The sequence below is a fragment of the Eurosta solidaginis genome, chromosome 3 (assembly GCF_040869045.1).
Source record: "Eurosta solidaginis isolate ZX-2024a chromosome 3, ASM4086904v1, whole genome shotgun sequence".
Classification (NCBI taxonomy): Eukaryota; Metazoa; Arthropoda; class Insecta; order Diptera; family Tephritidae; genus Eurosta; species Eurosta solidaginis.
This window is the reverse complement of record NC_090321.1, coordinates 76,322,561-76,342,015: the sequence shown is the minus strand read 5'-3', so window position 1 is coordinate 76,342,015 and position 19,455 is coordinate 76,322,561. Positions and strand designations below refer to the sequence as shown.

Genomic DNA, 19,455 nt, shown 5'->3' with positions numbered 1-19,455 from the left:
ACTATAATATTAAAAAAAAAATTGTCTCACTACTCGAAAGATTTTTTTTGGTATGGTATCTTGGATGACTATGATGACTGAGACGTCATCTGCATATGCGTAAGTTTGACTGGTCCTCCGTCGAACTGCCTAAGCAATTTGTTGATGACCAGCATTCACAGCATTGGTGATAAAACCCCACCCTTCCGCGTTCCTCTCTTTCTAGATTTTGTTGCCTTGCATAGACCTCATTTCGACGTGATCATTTTGCAGCTTAACATGGAGCTGATCCAATTTGTTAAAGCCGGATGAACTTCAATGGAGTTTAGACTGACCATGATTGCTCGTTTCGAGACATTGTTGAAAGCTCAGGCAATGTCCAGAAAGTCTCAAGTTCATTTTTGATTTTATATAAAACCTCCGAAGAGATTTTAGGCCGAGCTTCTCTTCCAATATACGTCGTGCTCCTTTTAATTTTTCTATAAAATGGGGGGGGGGGGGGGGGGGCGGGCCCTACTTGTTTTATGCTGACTCCGGACGGCATCTGCAAGGCAAATGAATTTTCACTGAGCGCTTTTCATAGCAGAAATACACTCGAAGTGTTTGCCCAAAATTTATCTATTAATCTCTCTAGGGTTTTGAGCAAAAAAGATGTCAAACTTTCGCGCCGTTCTTCAAGATTGCGGGACGAAATTCAGTTTTATGCATCCCTCAAAGATTATTCTAAGCCATTCTACAATCATTCCACCTGCTATCGGCAACATAGCAGGGAATATCTCATCTGGATTTCGGCGATTTGAACCTGGCAAACTTGGTTCATGGGCTAAATAAATTTGAGTTATGGAAAATTCTAAGAATTCTTCTGATTCAGATTCAAGCGCCATTAAAAACCTACTTCATAGATATCATATTTTGATTAAAATTTCTGGTGGGCCTAATTATTGTTGAATAATTTCTTTCTTTTTTGATATATTTAAAACGAGTTTCTGACGTTGTATAACAAGTATGAAATTAAAAACGACTTGCAAAATTTAGGATACCAACTTTTGACTTTTTTTTGTCACCAGTGGGACACAGCTAATACTGTTTGATATATGTATCGTCGCTGCGCTAACGAAAACAGTTATGTGTTTTTCTTCAAAATTTTTTTTATTGCATATTTTATTATCACTATATAGAGCCCACATTTCTGCATATGCCGTTTTTTTATATCTCTTTTGGTTTAGAAGTGATCGAAAACAGCTATGTGCTCACAGTACTAGAAGTACTCTGAAAAACGGTTATGTACTTACTAGCTTATAATTTTTTTAGTCGCTGGCGAAAGTGCTTTGAGTTCAATGTAAAAAATAACTACAAATCATCTCGCTTCCCAAGGCAGCCGGTTCTATAAACCGAAGCGACTCGGGATTTTTCCCGACCAAGGGCTGTCATTTCAGTGTAACCCCATTTAATTTGTTGCGTCCCTCCCACAAACTGTCATCCTCTCCGCAGATCCTTGCAGTGTGACTGCGCTATATTCTCCTGCTCCGGAAGGGTATCGAACCCAATCCAGGACCTGTCCCTGACCCCAGTCCAGAGAAATGGTTTTGCTGCGTTTGCCTGAAAAGAATCTTTTTAGGGCACACTCTTTTCAGTGTGTCACGTGCAAGGGATGGTTGCATCGGAAAGGATGTTCTGGGCTAGACCCCAAAAACCCGAAGTCCTCGTAACTTTTATAATTTTGTGTAGCTCTCTGCTGTTTACGCTCAAGGGCGTCCTGTAGTCTGCGCTTTGATTCTTAGGTCCCTACCACCTTTTGCACCGTTTGCCAGCACAGAATATTGTATATGTTTGCAACATCTGCCCAATGCAGCTCCTGCCTTGGACGATGCCACGTTCCTAAATGTTCTGGTCTCAGCGACGGCAACCCCCCGACGGGTTTCATCGCGCCATACTGCCAGGCCGCAAACCCAACTACACCGGGTACGCAAATGCTTACCCAGGGACGTCCAGTCCCAGGGCCACAACAGCGATTGCGTCCTTGCTTCCCTCAACTCAGACGTAGTCACCTATCACTTACCCCCAGAGTGACGACGTCTCCCCCGTGGCACTTCAGAATTCTGCAGTTAAACTGTTATGCGTTAACTGGGAAGATCACGGAGATAGTTGATTTCATGAAGCGGCATGACATCCGCATTGCAGCGATCCAAGATACCAAACACACAGCAAAATGTGATCTGCAGACCAGCTCTGGACATAAAACGTCCACAGAAAAGATCGTGAGAGCGGAAATGCAGGCGGTCTCGCGTTTATCACCCACCACACAGTGCAATATAATATATTTTATCCCGACATCGGCATTACGCTACCGACTGTCTTACACCCTAAAATCTTGGGTGTGGCGTTCGATCAGGATCTACATTTTGGATTGTTCCGAAAATCGAGCGCCGTAATAAAATCCTCAAATCTCTTTCCGGCAGCACTTGGGGTAAAAGCAAAGAAACGCTCATTACTACTTACGAAGCAATTGGCCAGCCGATTGCATGCTCGTTAACGATACGGTCGCCAAGCCTAAAGGTTACTTTCTGGAATAAAATACAGACCTACCAAAATACTGCCCTCAGACCCGTACGGGCGGGCTGTTTTCTTATGTCCCCAGAAGACCACGTACACAATGAGGCGAGAGTACTCCCCATTAGGGAGAGAAATGAAATGCTGAACAAACAGTTTCTGTTGAATACTCAGAAACCTGGGCATCCCAACAGACAGCTAATTGATGAAGCTACACCTCCTAAGGGGTAATCTCCATATGCATTATGAGGAATAACGGCAAAAATTGCATCCATTTCCCTACCGCCAAAACAAATTTGAATCATGTTTGAAAGCAGCTATGTGCTATAAAACGGCGCAAATATTTATCACCTCGTAATGGGTTAAAGAACATGATTTTTTCCTTCACACATCAATAACGCACACTCCATAAAATATTTCAAAAATACATTTGCAAAATTTTGCAAATGGACACCAGAAATAAGTTTTATTGATCTCCTGAAAAGTAACTGAAAAACACATAACTGTTTTTGTGAGCACAGGGACGATATGTATATTGTAATAAGAATATAGAGCTTATTTAAATTGGTATTTAAATCAACTTTATTAAATAAAGATGAGTTACGGAAGGTATTATCTCATTATTCACTCGAGTGTTAAAGCAGAAATTGTTGTTGTTGTTGTTGTTGTAGCGATAAGGTTGCTCCCCGAAGGCTTTGGGGGAGTGTTATCGATGTGATGGTCCTGTGCCGGATACAGATCCGGTACGCTCCGGTAACACAGCACCATTAAGGTGCTAGCCCGACCATCTCGGGAACGATTTATTTGGCCACATTAAACCTTCAGGCCATCCCTCCCTCCCCACCCCAAGTGCCATGAGGAGCTTGGGGTCGCCAGAGCCTCGTCTGTTAGTAAAACGTGATTCGCCGCGGATAGGTGAGGTTGACAATTGGGTTTGGAGAAGCTGTATATTGCGCTGGCAACCTGAAGGGTTGCGCTATACAGCCCCTTGAATCTGGTATTTTAGCCGCCTTTTACGACAGGCATACCTACCGCGGGTATATTCTGACCCCTTAACCCGCTGGGGTAAGCACAAATTGTTCGACAGATTTCACAAACCAGGCTTTTTCAACCTAATTTAAATTGTTAAGCCCGCACTTTACTTTAAAAGTAAATAAGTAAGGACGGGACTGTCTTCGGCAGTGGCGAAGACTTCATACCATTCATGAATGGCGCTGAATAATAATCTCATCCCATTCGTAATATCCAAATAATCGGCTGTATAAGATAATAAATATATAGTAAACAGATGTACATACCTAAGCGATTTTTAAGATAAATATAAAATAAATAAAATAATTCAAAAAAAAATTTTGAGTTAAACGGTTTTATTGAAAACAATACTTACATGAAGAAATAATAATACTAAAAGATAGAAAATAATTAGGTAAGTCCAAGGTACTAGTCATCACACTCCTCATCAATCAGACAATTAAATAAAAGCGTTGGGCGCGTGAAATTTCTAAAAATGTGAGGTGTAGCATAACCTGATTAACGTTCAGTTGGTCTTATATATGACTATCAATAGAAATTTGACGCGTCCAACGCTTTTATTTAATTGTCTGATGAACGCCCTAGATTTATGAGGAGTGTGATGACTAGTACCTTGGACTTACCTAATTATTTTCTTTTAGTATTATTATTACTTCATGTAAGTATTGTTTTCAATAAAACCGTTTAACTTAAAATTTTTTTTTAATTATTTTATTTTCAAGGTTTTAGTCTTTATTTAATTGCCTATTATTTCTTATTCTATTAAGTTCATTTAGTGATTCATTATTACAAGGACTCTTTCCTGACAATTTGTTACAATATAAGTCCTCAATACATACTCCTTCCAAAGACTTTACTCGACTCTGCGCCACGTATGCTTGTCCCTCCTCGAACTCTAAAATATTTTGATGTCAATTCTACTAGAACATTTGTTCCAAATGTGAGCCAAATCGGACCACAAATTCGATTTTTGTGAATATCTCGATCCTTGCGCCACCTAGCGGCGATTTTTTTCTTATTATTGCATTGTCATCGGGTTCTGAACTATATTCCAAGTTTAAACCTTGTAGCTTATCGGGAAGTTACTTAAATTTCAATTGAAAAATTCGTGCCAGCCAGCCAACCAGCCATCCAACCAACCAGCCGGTCAAGCCAAGCTAAATAAAACCGTTTAAAAATAGGTAGATACTTTATGTGAGGATGCAAAGTTTCACGTTTTTTGTGGTCTGCATTAAATATCTTTGACCATGAATAACTTATCTCAACAATATATGACGTAAACGTAAGCATTTGATGAAATTTGAAGCTTCTAGCCGTTAAAAACGGGGCAGAAATAACAGTTTACATGGAGTATATACTAGCAATCTGTAGGATTTTTCAGACAACAATAGATCACATATACGTAATTTGAAGGTTCTAGCTGTTAAAAGGGTGTAGAAATTGCGAAAAGTTTCTTATCTGAACAATCGGTTGTGGGGGATATATGCTATATATACGACCGATTTCATTAATTTTGGAGTTACAAAAAAAAAAAAAAAATAGCAGAGGAGGAAACGCGGGTCACTCCCTAGGAAAACGCGGGTCGCTCTAGGTCAATTTCGATGTGGGTACTGTAACTAAACTCTTACCTATCCAGAATCAACCCCGACATACAAAATGTTTGTCCTGCTTGCAAAGTGTCCCCACATGACACCAACCATCTCTTTAACTGTATTGTGCAACCAACGCCTCTAACACCCCTCTCATTATGGTCCAACCCTCTTGAAACAGCAAGTTTCCTTGGACTCCCGTTAGAAAACATTGTTGAAAATTTGTGATTGCGCGCACCTATTGGATGGGGCGAAGCACTGCTACACAAAAACAACAACATTTCATTAATTTTTTCAGACAACAATATATTTTTGTACAATAGTAAAGCATATGGTGAAGTTTGAAGTTTCTGATAAATTGAGGAAGATATGCGAAAAATCCTCTTTTCTGAAAAATCGGTTGTATGCTATAGTGGTCTAATCCTGCCGGTTCCGGCAAATGTCTAATCGGACACCTAAAATTTTATCAAGATGTCTCAAAAATTGAGGGACTAGTTTGCATACAAACAGACAGAAGGACATGGCTAAATCAACTCAGCTCTTTATTCGGATCATTTCGGTGTATTTATTGGTGTCTATCTATTTTCCTCTAAATACTTACAATTTCGAGATACGTGACAAAATTAATATACCATTTTATTTTCATGAAATGTATAAAAAGGTACTGAACATTCAATTAAATATTAAATTTTTATATTTTTAGGTTGTTTGAAAACTTTTACACCATTTTTAGCCATTTTGTCTTCAGGTCTATGAGGAAAAGTATTTCTGCAATAGGTTCACTTTTTCATGAAAACTCACAAAATTACTAAAGCTCACTTGCAGAACGGCAAGTTGTTTTTTTTAGCTCCGAGTTAATTTAAAAAATGAATCAAAAATGTATGAGTTTAACCTTTTATGTCAGGTTAACTCTGAGTTAAAAAGGTAACTTGGCGTTCTGCAACTGGGCTTAAGACAAATAGAATATATTTTCCATTTTTAAAAATACAACTTTCCTCAAAATTTTTTCGGTTATTTTTTTTTCATAATTTTAAAAGAAATCAATTGCCAATTACTGTATAATCTGAGGAAAGTTAAATATTTATTGAAATTAATTAATGATTGCCGACGGCAAAAATATTTACTTACATAAAAAAATTCTTATTATTTGCCAACAATAAAGTTTTTAAGCAGTACATTATACACTTTACAGAAACACAATCACAACAACTAGAAATGTTCTAAATTTGACATTTACATTTATAAAAACAACAGTATAAAATATTTCAGAGTTATCACTTATAAAATCAAGAAGAGTTCAATTACAAAGCACAATTCAAATTATTTAACCGTTTAACAACCGCTTCTGTTCCGTTAGCAACTAAAAAGGTGTTTATAGCGCAACGCACGGCGCCGAGAAAACTGCAGAATTTCAAATTACAACGCTCCTTTTTATACCCAAAAATGTGCGCAGCACATTCGATACGATTTCTATTCGAAACAATTCTGTCGTTCGTCGTCAACTTCGCGCCGTCGTCGTTTTCAAATCCGTCTTGTTATTTTTCACACATAAAATGAATATAAAAGTTAACACAAAAAGAGATACAGTTGCAGCATAAACCAATAACGACAAATACTTACTATAAAAGTAATCAAACATACCAGCAGCCAAGGACAAACAACGAACGAGTGAGTCAGAAAGTTGGACAGTGTGCTTTATAGTTCGCACGACTGTTTGCTATGGTTTTGTGCGCACAAGCCGTTGAGGCGACAAGTGTCCCATACTATAACCACCCCCTCAACGCACACATTTACAAGTCAGCGCCAGCCTCAAGTATGCATGTGTGAATTTATCTGTTTGTGGTGGTGTCAGCTCCTTTATATCACTTATAAAAACTTTACAACTATCGACGCCATCATAGCTTAAGCTAGATAGCATGCATTAGCTTCAATAGAGCAGCGCCACGCGCCAAACGCCACCCTACTGGTGCTAAATGACATTGCTGCGGGGTTTATTGGGGAAGATCATTGTTGAAAGCAAACTGTTGCAATAAACTGTTGCTTCTCATGCGTGTCCTACAAATTAGTGATGTGTGGTACTTTGTACTTGAGGAAGTGACTCTCTTCGTTCTAGCACCTTTATTTTAAGCTCATAACATTAAAATAAGTAGATAACGTCTTGTTGCCACGCAAAATTGCACGTATTTGATAAATGTTTGTTTGAAAAACAAAAAGTGTATCGCGGTTACATGAACTGATAACAAATTTATCGATAAAGTTCGTAATAAGACCGTATTATTATTATCATTATTACTAGGCCTAGAACCTTTCAGTCTAATTTTGTATGTGGAGGCTTTTGATGTGTCTAAGTACCTTTTCAAGCTTTTTACTCCATATCACATAGGGATTAAGAGTCACACCACCTAGATGGGAGAGTCTCTGCCTAGCCATAGCCACGCATTCGTAGAGAATTTGAGAATTTCACAGAAACGACAAATTTGAGTATCGGATAGATTTAACTTAATTAGGTGATATCGTAGACCACAGTGTCCCGTATAGTACCCAGTGAGAGTTCTTAGGTCTGCTTAGATTAATGAGTTTGGCTGATACTTTCGTTGCCGGAAGTATAAACAGTTTGGCCTGTCTTTGCCCTGGGCAGTCAATCCAATGACGTCTGAATTGTTTTGTTTCCCAGTTATTTATGGTTTCCCTGGTGTGTACTTTTGTGAGTTCACAAAAGGGCTCCGGACCATAGAATGCTGCCATAGCACCCTGCTTTGCTACCTGTTCGTTACCTTCATGTCCCTGATATCCGGGAACCTATCCTAACAAAACCCTGTTTGGTTTTTTTCAAATAGACATTAGGGAACGTATCCAAACTACGTGACCCATTTTCTACAACTTTTTATCCCACTCCCCCCTCGGTGACCTACGGTAGTATATTTTAAGACTCCCCCCCCCCCCCCCCCCCCCCCTTTAGTTTTCACATAGTAGTTCAAGTATGATTTTAAATTAGTTTTTGCTAACTTAAAAAAAACATTTTATTTGATTAATATTTGTTTTTATTAATTCGGCACCCGCCGCGTTACGCGAAGCGTGCGTGCATACCTATAATTATAAGTTAATAATATTAAGAAAAAAAATGTATTTAAAAACATATTCGAACAACAACTTAATTTATAAAGTCTTTTTCTTTTTTATTTCTTTTCATCTAATTCAACTTTACCGAATACGCTTCCAGCATCAAGCCACTGGGATACATCGTAGATTATGGGAGCAGTAGCATCAGGAGTTTCCTCAGTCGTGATTATATATTCCTCGTCAACAGCCTCGATGTCTATCCACTCCGCGCTTTGCTCCACGATATATAAGATCTCTTTTGGTCTCCTGGAGAGGACCTGCAGAGGTCGCACGCTAGACACGTCGTCCACTGCATTACCGTGCACGTTTTTCTGATGATTTTTCATGGAAATTTTTGACGCGAAATGAACTCCACAAAAAAATTGCAAGACTTTCTAGAGATTATTGACTACGTGATAAAGTCTCAATCCCTTCCCTCCCCCCTGTGACCACGTAAAGTGGTCACGTAATTTGGGTACGTTCCCTTATAAGTTTGGCTGAAGTTTCATCTGACTCACTGCAATCACGAAGTAACTGAATTCTAGCTGTCCCATAAAACGCAGGTTTATTTTGTATATTTCACCAACATGTATAAATATTTCAAAAGCTATAAAGTTTCCATTATTGATTCTATATCTGATTTGCCCCATACCAACCGTGAAATGCTCCAAATATTTTGAATTAAATACTCTTTAATCTACTATCCGGACACAAGACATACCTAAAAAATATAGCATATAATAGATCTCTCTTTGACTTGTGTTTAAGCGACTTAAACTATGAACATTTTTCGTTCGTTTGTTTCAGTAGCCATTGAGTGTGCTTGTAATTCTCAACTGGTTAGTGAAATATTCTAAAGACATAGTTTGAGTTTTTTAATTAAAATTGAGGTTCTTCGGATGGTGTGCTAATACATCAGAGCCCAGTGCTCGCCTCCAAATCACACTTTGAAGGGGTTCTTCAAATAGAAGATGAGGTGGCTCATTAGAGCGAAACCTCAGAGTGCCCAACGCTCGCCCCAAATTAAATAAATAGAGGTTTTTCTTGTAGAAAATAGGGTGCCAATACCTCAGAGCCGTCCCGTGCTCGCCTCCATATCACATTTTAAAGGGTTCTTCAAATAGAGGATGAGGTGGCTCAGTAGAGCGAAGCCTCAGAGCCCCCAGTGCTCGCCCCCAAATTAAATAAATAAAAGGTGTACTGATGCTATGCATCCTCCCATGACTTAAACACACCAATAACACTAAAACTACCCAACTTAATAAACTGAATCCCTTAAAATAAACACAAATAAATAAATAAAGGTGTACTGATGCTATGCATCCTCCCATGACTTAAATACACCAATAACACTAAAACTACCCAACTCAATAAATGGAATACATTAAATCAAAAACCCCATAAACTCAATACAGTCCCTTAATAATAATAATTTATAAATTAAAAAAAAAAAAAGGAATGCTTGGTGAGAGTTGAACCCGCAACCCCGGGCGTTTGGTCGGGTACGTCAGCCACTGTACCACGACTCATACGCTTACAAGCACATAAAATTACTCATTTATAACTCTTATTAAACTGCTCGCCCTCAATTGCCCAAAGCTTAGACAGCTTGCAACATTTTTTTGACCGACTATAGCCCTCCCCATCTAAGCTCGAATTCAAATTTTTCAGTTATTTTAAGCATGCATCTACAGTTTTTTAAAACTATTTTTCGAGTCGCATGCCCTTTTGATTTTTTGTAAAACCCAGAAAAGATGGTTCGGCAAAGGAGCCGGATCTTTGCGTCTGTGCATCACTAATAGACAGACCAACACATTAAATACTTTTTTGATGTATATGTTAGTAAGTATTAGGCATATATGTATGCATATTCTTTTGTTGATTTTCTTATTACGCTGCGTTAGCAACTTGTTGCTCGAATATCAAATTGATTTCATGTGGTGGATTTTCAGTACACGCAATTCTTAGACAATTAGTCAAACGTGTTTTGTCATTCTAACTCCTTTTAATAATACATACATATATGTTGTGCGAATGAACCGACGTCCGGAGCGTGCCACTACTTCGATTGCCAAATACCGTGAATATGGTCATCATATTGAGAACAATTATGATTAGTGAGAATTAGGACTATTAAAAATATCGAATAGTTTGATTAACAGAGCATTCGATTATTTTGAATTCATTATCTAATTTCCCTATTCGCATAGTTGATTTGTCTAGAATCTTCGAATAATCGCAAGTAAACGATCATTCAATTTTCAAAATCAAACATCGATTTTTTATAAGTCATTCCGCCAGAAGAAAAAATTACGTATACGCCATGCATGTACCATTCTTCCATTTTAAGTATTTGCCAATATGAGCAACTAGTAGATATTTAAATCTTGGAATGGTATATTTCAAAAATGGTGTCACCAAGTAAAATTTGCGAGCTTACCTATTCCGGGGGGAGAAAACTTTCGGCAAAAATCAATATTTTCAATGTAATTTTTTTTAAATTTTCGGGGATCTATTGTCAGGGTCGAAAGAAAGTGTGCACACAAGTAACAATATTACCTCTTCTTAAGGGTTTCTTTTTTTGCCTTATTTAATACAGACCAAATATCGCTAATGGACGAAATAGCGGAAATACTTGATGTTTTTGGTGTGAAAAACATGTGTACAAAACCACAGGTTGCCAAATTCCAGTACTTTGTGTGCTTTTCAATTGCTTTTATTACTTACGAGCCTGACCCGTGCGCCAGTAAAAGGATGCGAGAATTTGAGTGTAATAACGATCCAGATATGTTCTGTTTCATGTGTGGCCAATATACTATCATAAGGCGACGACGAGTGTTCTCAGATCATATCAAAACTTTATACTCCAAGTATTTTGGCATTGAGCCTAAAAATGCTGAAAAACCATGGACACCGAACACTTTGTGTACATCGTGTCGAGTAGAATTGATTCAGTCGGAATCAGGACAACAAATAAAATTTGATACACCAATGATATGGAGAGAACCTACTTGCCATTCAATAGAGTGTTATATTTGTCAAACAAAAGTACTTGGCGTTGGAAGATCAAGAAGAGTAATATTAGGTTCAAACACACACCAAATTGGCAATTTATACTATTTGGGCAATTTATTACGCAATTTGTCATATAATAAATTTTAATAATAAATTGCCAATTTAAAAAAAATTGCGTAATAAATTGTTTCAAACTGCAAATGCAACATTGTAAAGTGTATGTATTGAGTATATTTAAACGTCAGTTACGCATGGCTGAACTATATGGTTGGCTCATCTCATCAGCTGATTTTATGTCTTTCATTTCACTGGAGTAGGTATTGTCAAAAGAAGATGGCAAACTCAAAATGAAACCAAAACATTGAACACATTTTCTTACAACACACAAAAATTTCAAAGTTTTATGTTTTCATTCCATTTCATTCGCCTAATATCAACACGCACATTTTGACAGTCTGAACAAAGGTATGTTCTTGCTGTAGAGATGAGCCAACCAGCTATCAAATTACTATTGTGTAAGCTAAATCGAGTTGTATGAACAGCACTCAATTCAAATCAAAATTTCCTCAATTTATTTTTCTGTTTGAACATAGTATAACCTATGCCAGCGTACCTACAGTGACATTACCAGTACTACATTCAACGGCAGTTGCGGATCCAGTTCCATTGTCAACAGTAATATCTGAGTGCGGGGAATCAAGTTGTACTGAATTTCGCATGGGAAACGAGAGAAACGTTCTCTCACAAGCACAACTTAATGATTGGATAAGAGATTTTGAACTATCCAAGGAAAAGGCCGATATCCACACTTCTCGTATGCAACAATTTAAATTTGTGTCATCCGATGTTAAGGTGATATATTGTAGAACTCGTCACGAACCATTTTCCAAACACTGTACCAAGAAAGACAGTATATGCTACTGCAACGACATTCCTAGTTTATTCAAAGAGTTTGATCAAATATATGATTCAAAAGAGTGGCGATTGTTCATAGACAGCAATAAACTGAGTTTGAAGGCTGTATTATTGCATATTGGTAACAAAAAGCCTTCTATCCCGATCGCAAATGCAGTAAATACAAAGGAATCCTACGAGGAGATGCAAAAACTACTCAAATTTATCAAATATGAAGAGCATGATTGGAAAATATGTTCTGATCTCAAAGTCGTTGCAATGCTATGCGGTCTACAAAGTGGCTACACCAAGCACTGCTGCTTCCTCTGCAAGTGGGATAGCCGAGCTCGTAAGGACCACTACGTCAGAAAAGATTGGCCGGAAAGAGTCGAGTTTACCGTTGGTGTGGATAACATCAAATACACCCCTCTTGTCAAGAAAGAGAAAATCATACTTCCACTCTTACACATCAAGCTCGGTCTCATTAAAAACTTTGTTAAAGCTTTGGACAAAGAAGGCGAAGCATTCGACTATTTGAAAACAATTTTTCCAGATATTTCTTAAGCCAAGATAAAGGAAGGTATTTTTGTCGGACCACAAATAAAAAAGTTGATCAACAATAATCAATTCAAAGGACTACTCTCATCAGTTGAGGCAGCAGCGTGGGAATCCTTTGAAAAGGTCGTTGCTTCTTTTCTCGGTAGACACAAAAGCCCTAACTACCTTTCCCAAAATTCTATAACTTGTTTACCTAACTAATATTTCCTTTCCAGGCTAAATATGTCGTTAAAAATTCACTTTCTGCACTCACATTTGAGCTTTTTTCCGGCAAATCTTGGCGACGAAAGTGACGAACATGGCGAAAGGTTTCATCAGCAAATGAAATTAATTGAAAATCGATATCAAGGATTCTGGGACGTCGCAATGATGGGTGATTACTGCTGGTTTCTCATAAGAGAAACCGATCCTAAACTGAATAAGCGTCAAAGTCGAACACATAATTATTTCGACTACATAGTAAAATAAAATTAAGATAAAGATTGTTAGAATATAGTACAAACATAAATAAATTAAAAAAAAAAAGTTAAAAATATGGGTAATTTCATTCATAAATTGAACTTTTAACTAAATATAAACAGAGCATAGCTAGATATTTCACTCTTCTTTATACCATACATACGTTTTGAGGTATACGTTGAAATTGCGCAACCTGGGTATTTTTATTTGATCGCTTATAACTTACGTAGTTTTGCATCGATTTTCTTCGATGATAGCTTATCTTTTTTCTAATTAAACTGAGATTTACGTAAATAAAAAAATATTTGGAAAAAAAGTTGTGGTTTTGGAATGCTGCCCTCGCAAAAAGTAATTTTTTTCATATTTTTTCATAAAAAAAACAAAGATATGAAATGATAAGCTAATATCTCGAAAACTGTCTGGTTGAGCAAAAAACAATGTATGATGCATTTATAGCAAATTTTATCGTCTTTCCGATTCTGTAAACTTATTTGCAATTGCTTGACCTGTTCGTGAGATATACGTAATTAAATGGAGCCATCTTTTTGGTTTTTTCGAATAACGGTAAATTGCAAATATCTCAAAAACGGATTCGAAATCAGGGGGTGGTTTTACATACGAATTTCATAACGGCGTTTCTGGTAAAGAAAAAAAGTTGAAATTCGTGGTCCAGTGTAATCGGTAATTATGAACAAATTTTAGAAATGTGTATTTTTATTTCATAGCAAAATTCCACCTCTAGAAAGTAATCTCTTATTGGAAGGCCAAAATAAAAGAGAAACGTAAAGATTTTACAGAAAATAATCTAGTTCCCAGGGATGGAACATATGTAAACGAGTAAATTAACCATTGATTGTTGCATGATGCATGTGTAAAAGTAGTTTTAGTGATAAAACTTTTAGTACGGGTACTTATATAAAATATTCGGATCAAAGTATCGATAATGAAGCTCATACTCAGTAAAAGATATCGAGTAAACTCGACCCAAATGAATACGTCGGATTTTTTACCAAAAGTGAAAGAAATTTTTTTAAAATGAGATCGTATGTTTTAAAAAAAAAATAAATGTAAGGCGCGATAACCTCCGAAGAGATCTAAGGCCGAGCTTCTCTTCCAATTTGCGTCGTGCTCCTCTTGATTTTCCCTACAAATTGGCCGGACGGGACCTACATGTTTTATGCCGACTCCGAACGGCATCTGCGCGGCAGATGAGTTTTCACTGAGAGCTTTTCATGGCAGAAATACACCCGGAGCGCTTGCCAAACACTGCCGAGGGGCGACCCCGCTTAGAAAAATTGTCTTCTAATTTAAAAACCTTATTTCTAAAATTTTGATGTTGCTTTGTCCGGGGTGCGAACCCAGGGCATACGGTGTGGTAGGCGGAGCACGCTACCATCACACACCGGTGGCCGTATGTTTTGAATTTACTAAAAAAACATGTAAGATAGTTTAAGTTTGGACAAAACCGAACATTATATACCCATTTGCGTGCTCTTACGCATGTTTTAAGGATACATTTAAAGACAAAGGTCACGAACATTAAATTATTTAAAAAAAAATTTGATCCAATTATGGCATTAAGAAAAAGTATTTTCAGTTACAAAAAAATTTTTCATAACGGGGTCGTTCGTGCCTCAGCAATGGTTTCACAAGCAGTCCGAGCGTATTTCTCTCTTGGAATGCTTCCCAAAATTCATCTGCCTTGCAGTTGCCGTTCGGATTCGACATAAAATATGTGGATCTCTTCCCTCAATTTGTAAGGAAAATTAAAAATAAGCACGACGCAAATTGGAAGAGAACCTTTGTCTTAATCTCCTCGGAGATAAATCAAGCAAGCATTTTTTTATGGCATTGAACGTTTTGTGGAGAAATTAACTGAATCCTGATCCCCTTCTAGTCAAAATGATTATCCTTTTTTAAAAATTTCGCACTACCATATCCATGCCAATTTTACAAAATTCATCGTAACCTTTTTTTTAACCACTTGTCAAGTTTCACGACTTCATCAGTATTTGTTAAAGCATTGTTCCTTTTTTCCATTTTTGAAAGTGGGAGTGGATATAATAAGATTTTTAATACCAAGATTTCGTCGACGATGCTGTGAAAGTTGTTAACTCCATCCACCAAAATTTCACAGTAGAATGAAAAAGCTCTGCTGCGTTTTATGTACTTAGCAGCTTTTCATAATTTTGTTGGAGCTAGTGATTCTTGACAATAAACACATAAGTTTCTCTTCTCTGCAGAAATCGTCTCAATTCCACCATTTTCAAAAGATCGCTTTAAGTTGAGTGCGCAGCTTTTACCGCATCGTCGACGATCTCAGTTTATGCTAAAGTTATGGTGTTAGTAGGCGGAGCTTTGTTGATCTTAAACATGTGGACTATCGGCACTTGGTTCAGAGAACAAATTTTCTATCACTCACCTGACGAAAACATGTTAGCAGCGTATCAACAATAAAATAATTTAAAAAAAAAATTGTAAGTTAAACGGTTTTATTGAAAACGATACTTACATTAAGTAATAATAATACCAAAGGCTAGAAAATAATTAGGTAGGTCTTAGGTACTAGTCATCACACTCCTCATCAATATATAGCGTTGATCAGATAATAAATAAGAGCGTTGGGCGCTTTGAACTTCTTAATACGTGAGGCGTAGCATAACCCAATTAAGGTTTAGTTGGCCTTACTTATGCATATATGAAAATATCATTTATAAAGATATGAGCGGTTGACAATCAATAGAAATTTTACACGGTCCACGCTTTTAATAATTTTTGTAATCAACGCCCTAGATTTATGAGGAGTGTGAAAACTACTACCTAGTAGAATATACGCCGCCGCCGCCGATTTTGGTCGTTTTTCGCACGCCGACGGCAGCATAGCGCGACAAAAGCATCCGCTGGAAAGTCTTCGGAGCTACACCTGGAGCTTCTAGGAAAGTGACGTCGACAAAGATATGAGTTGGAAGTCGCAGTCCTATAGCTTCTATGCTGGCATATGGTGTGAGGGTCTGGAGGCGTGGTAGTGACTGGTGGGCGAGATCCCAAAGACCGGGGTTAGGTTCGAAGTAGGGATATACGCCGCCGGCGCCGATTATTATCGCTTTTCGCACGCCGCCGCCGAATGTCAAAAATATCGGCGCGGCGGCGGCGGCGTCCGGCGCATTACTATATTTTCTACTCGTTTAAGACTGTTTAGGCCATTTATTGTTCGAGTCGAAAATTGATCGGATATGGTCAAAAGTGGCATCAACAGATGCGCATCGCTGTCAGTTATAAGAAACGAAATTTAACTCTTTCTAACTATTCAAAAGTTATTTTAAAACAAGTAAGGAAGGTTAAGTTCGGGTGTAACCGAACATTACATACTCAATTGAGAGCTATGGTGACAACATAGGGGAAAATAACCATGTAGGAAAATGAACCGAGGGTAACCCTGGAATGTGTTTGTATGACATGTGTATCAAATGAAAGGTATTAAAGAGTATTTTATGAGGGAGTGGGCCATAGTTCTATAGGTGGACGCCATTTAGGGATATCGCCATAAAGGTGGATAAGGGTTGACTCTATAATTTGTTTCTACGATATGGGTATCAAATGAAAGGTGTTAATGAGTATTTTAAAAGGGAGCGATCCTTAGTGCCATAGGTGGACGCCGTTTCGAGATATCGCCATAAACGTGGACCAGGGGTGGGCCTATAATTTGTTTGTACGATATGGGTATCAAATGAAAGGGGTTAATGAGCATTTTAAAAGGGAGTGGGCCTTAGTTCTATAGGTGGACGCCTTTTCGAGATATCGCCATAAAGGTGGACCAGGGGTGACTCTAGAATGCGTTGTACAATATGGGTCTCAAACGAAAGGTGTTAATAAGTATTTCAAAAGGGCGTGGCGATTAGTTCTATAGGTGGAGGCTTTCCGAGATATCGCCATAAAAATGGACCACGGGTGACTCTAGAATGTGTTTGTACGATATGGGTATCAAATGAAAGGTGTTAATGAGTATTTTAAAAGGGTGTGGGGCTTAGTTCTATACGTGGACGCCTTTTCGAGATATCGCCCTAAAGGTGGACCAGGGGTGACTCTAGAATGTGTTGTATGATATGGGTATCACATTAAAGAGGGTTTTAAAAGGGAGTGGTGGTAGTTGTATAGGTGGTCGCCTTTTCGAGATATCGCCCTAAAGGTGGACCAGGGGTGACTCTAGAATGCGTTTATACAATATGGGTCTCAAACCAAAGGTGTTAATGAGTATTTCAAAAGGGCGTGGGGCTTAGTTCTAAAGGTGGAGGCTTTCCAAGATATCGCCATAAAAATGGGCCAGGGGTGACTCTAGAATATGTTTGTACGATATGGGTATCAAATTAAAGGTATTAATGAGGGTTTTAAAAGTGAGTTGTGGTAGTTGTATAGGTGGCCGCCTTTTCGAGATATCGGCATAAAGGTGGACCAAGGGTGACTCTAGAATTTGATTGTAATATATGGGTATCAAATGAAAGGTGTTAATGCGTATTTTAAAAGGGAGTGATCCTTAGTTCCATAGGTGGACGCCGTTTCGAGATATCGCCATAAAGGGGACCAGGGGTGACCCTAGAATTTGTTTGTACGATATGGGTATCAAATGAAAGGGGCTAATGAGCATTTTAAATGGCAGTGGGCCTTGGTTCTATAGGTGGACGCCTTTTCGAGATATCGCCATAAAGGTGCACCAGGGATGACTCTAGATTTTGTTTGTACGATATGGATATCAAACTAAAGGTATTAATAAGGCTTTTAAAAGGGAGTGATGGTAGTTGTATATGTGAAAACGGTTTCCAAATAACGACCAAAATGTGGACCAGGGTGACCCATAACATCATCTGTTGGATACCGCTAATTTATTTATATATATAATACAACGAACAGTATTCCTGCCAAGATTGCAAGGGTTTTTTATTTCGCCCTGCAGAACTTTTTCATTTTATTCTACTTAATATGGTAGGTGTCACACCCATTTTACAAAGTTTTTTTCTAAAGTTATATTTTGCGTCAATAAACCAATCCAATTACCATGTTTCATCCCTTTTTTCGTATTTGGTATAGAATTATGGCATTTTTTTCATTTTTCGTAATTTTCGATATCGAAAAAGTGGGCGTGATCATAGTCGGATTTCGGCCATTTTGTATAGCAATACAAAGTGAGTTCAGATAAGTACGTGAACTGAGTTTAGTAAAGATATATCGATTTTTTCTCAAGTTATCGTGTTAACGGCCGAGCGGAAGGACAGACGGTGGACTGTGTATAAAAACTGGGTGTGGCTTCAACCGATTTCGCCCTTTTTCGCAGAAATAAGTCATCGTCCCAGAATCTAAGCCCCTACCAAATTTCACAAGTATTGGTAAATGTTAGTTCGACTTATGGCATTAAAAGTATCCTAGAAAAATTAAATGAAAAAGGGCGGAGCAACGCCCATTTTGAAATTTTTTTTAATTTTTGCATTTTGTTGCACCATATCATTACTGGAGTTGAATGTTGACATAATTTACTTATATACTGTAAAGATATTAAATTTTTTGTTAAAATTTGACTTAAAAAAATTTTTTTTTTGAAAGTGGCCGTGGTCGTTCTTCGATTTTGCTAATTTTTATTAAGCATACATATAGTAATAGGAGTAACGTTCCTGCCAAATTTCATCATGATATCTTCAACGACTGCCAAATTACAGCTTGCAAAATTTTAAATTACCTTCTTTTAAAAGTGGGCGGTGCCACGCCCATTGTCCAAAATTTTACTAATTTTCTATTCTGCGTCATAATTTCAACTCACCTACCAAGTTTCATCGCTTTATCCGTCTTTGGTAATAAATGATCGCACTTTATCGGTTTTTCGAAATTTTCGATATCGAAAAAGTGGGCGTGGTTATAGTCCCATATTGTTCATTTTAAATAGCGATCTGGGATGAGTGCTCAGGAACCTACATACCAAATTTCATCAAGATACCTTAGAATTTACTCAAGTTGTCGTGTTAACGGACAGACGGACGGACGGACATGGCTCAATCAAATTTTTTTTCATACTGATGATTTTGATATATGGAAGTCTATATCTATCTCGATTCCTTTATACCTGTACAACCAACCGTTATCCAATCAAAGTTAATATACTCTGTGAGCTCTGCTCAACTGAGTATAAAAAGGCGCTTTCGATGTCAGCTTAACACGGACTTCGCATCACCCAATTCACCAAGTTATTAAAACAAAACACTAAAAAAAAAGTTATATAATAAATTTATATGCTCAC

General features: G+C 37.6%; 1 protein-coding gene across 2 annotated transcripts in view; it reads right to left on the bottom strand.

The window, feature by feature from the left end:
• SerT (Serotonin transporter) overlaps window positions 1-19,455 on the bottom strand; it is a 258,831-nt gene that overhangs the window by 68,145 nt on the left and 171,231 nt on the right. Inside the window, exon 1 of one of the 2 annotated variants that reach the window (XM_067772403.1) lies at window positions 6,279-6,478. The exons of the other annotated variant lie outside the window; for it this stretch is intronic. The gene's annotated coding sequence lies outside the window, so the exon portion shown is untranslated. Of the gene's footprint in view, window positions 1-6,278; window positions 6,479-19,455 lie in introns of those variants that run through there. 2 annotated transcript variants of the gene reach the window in all.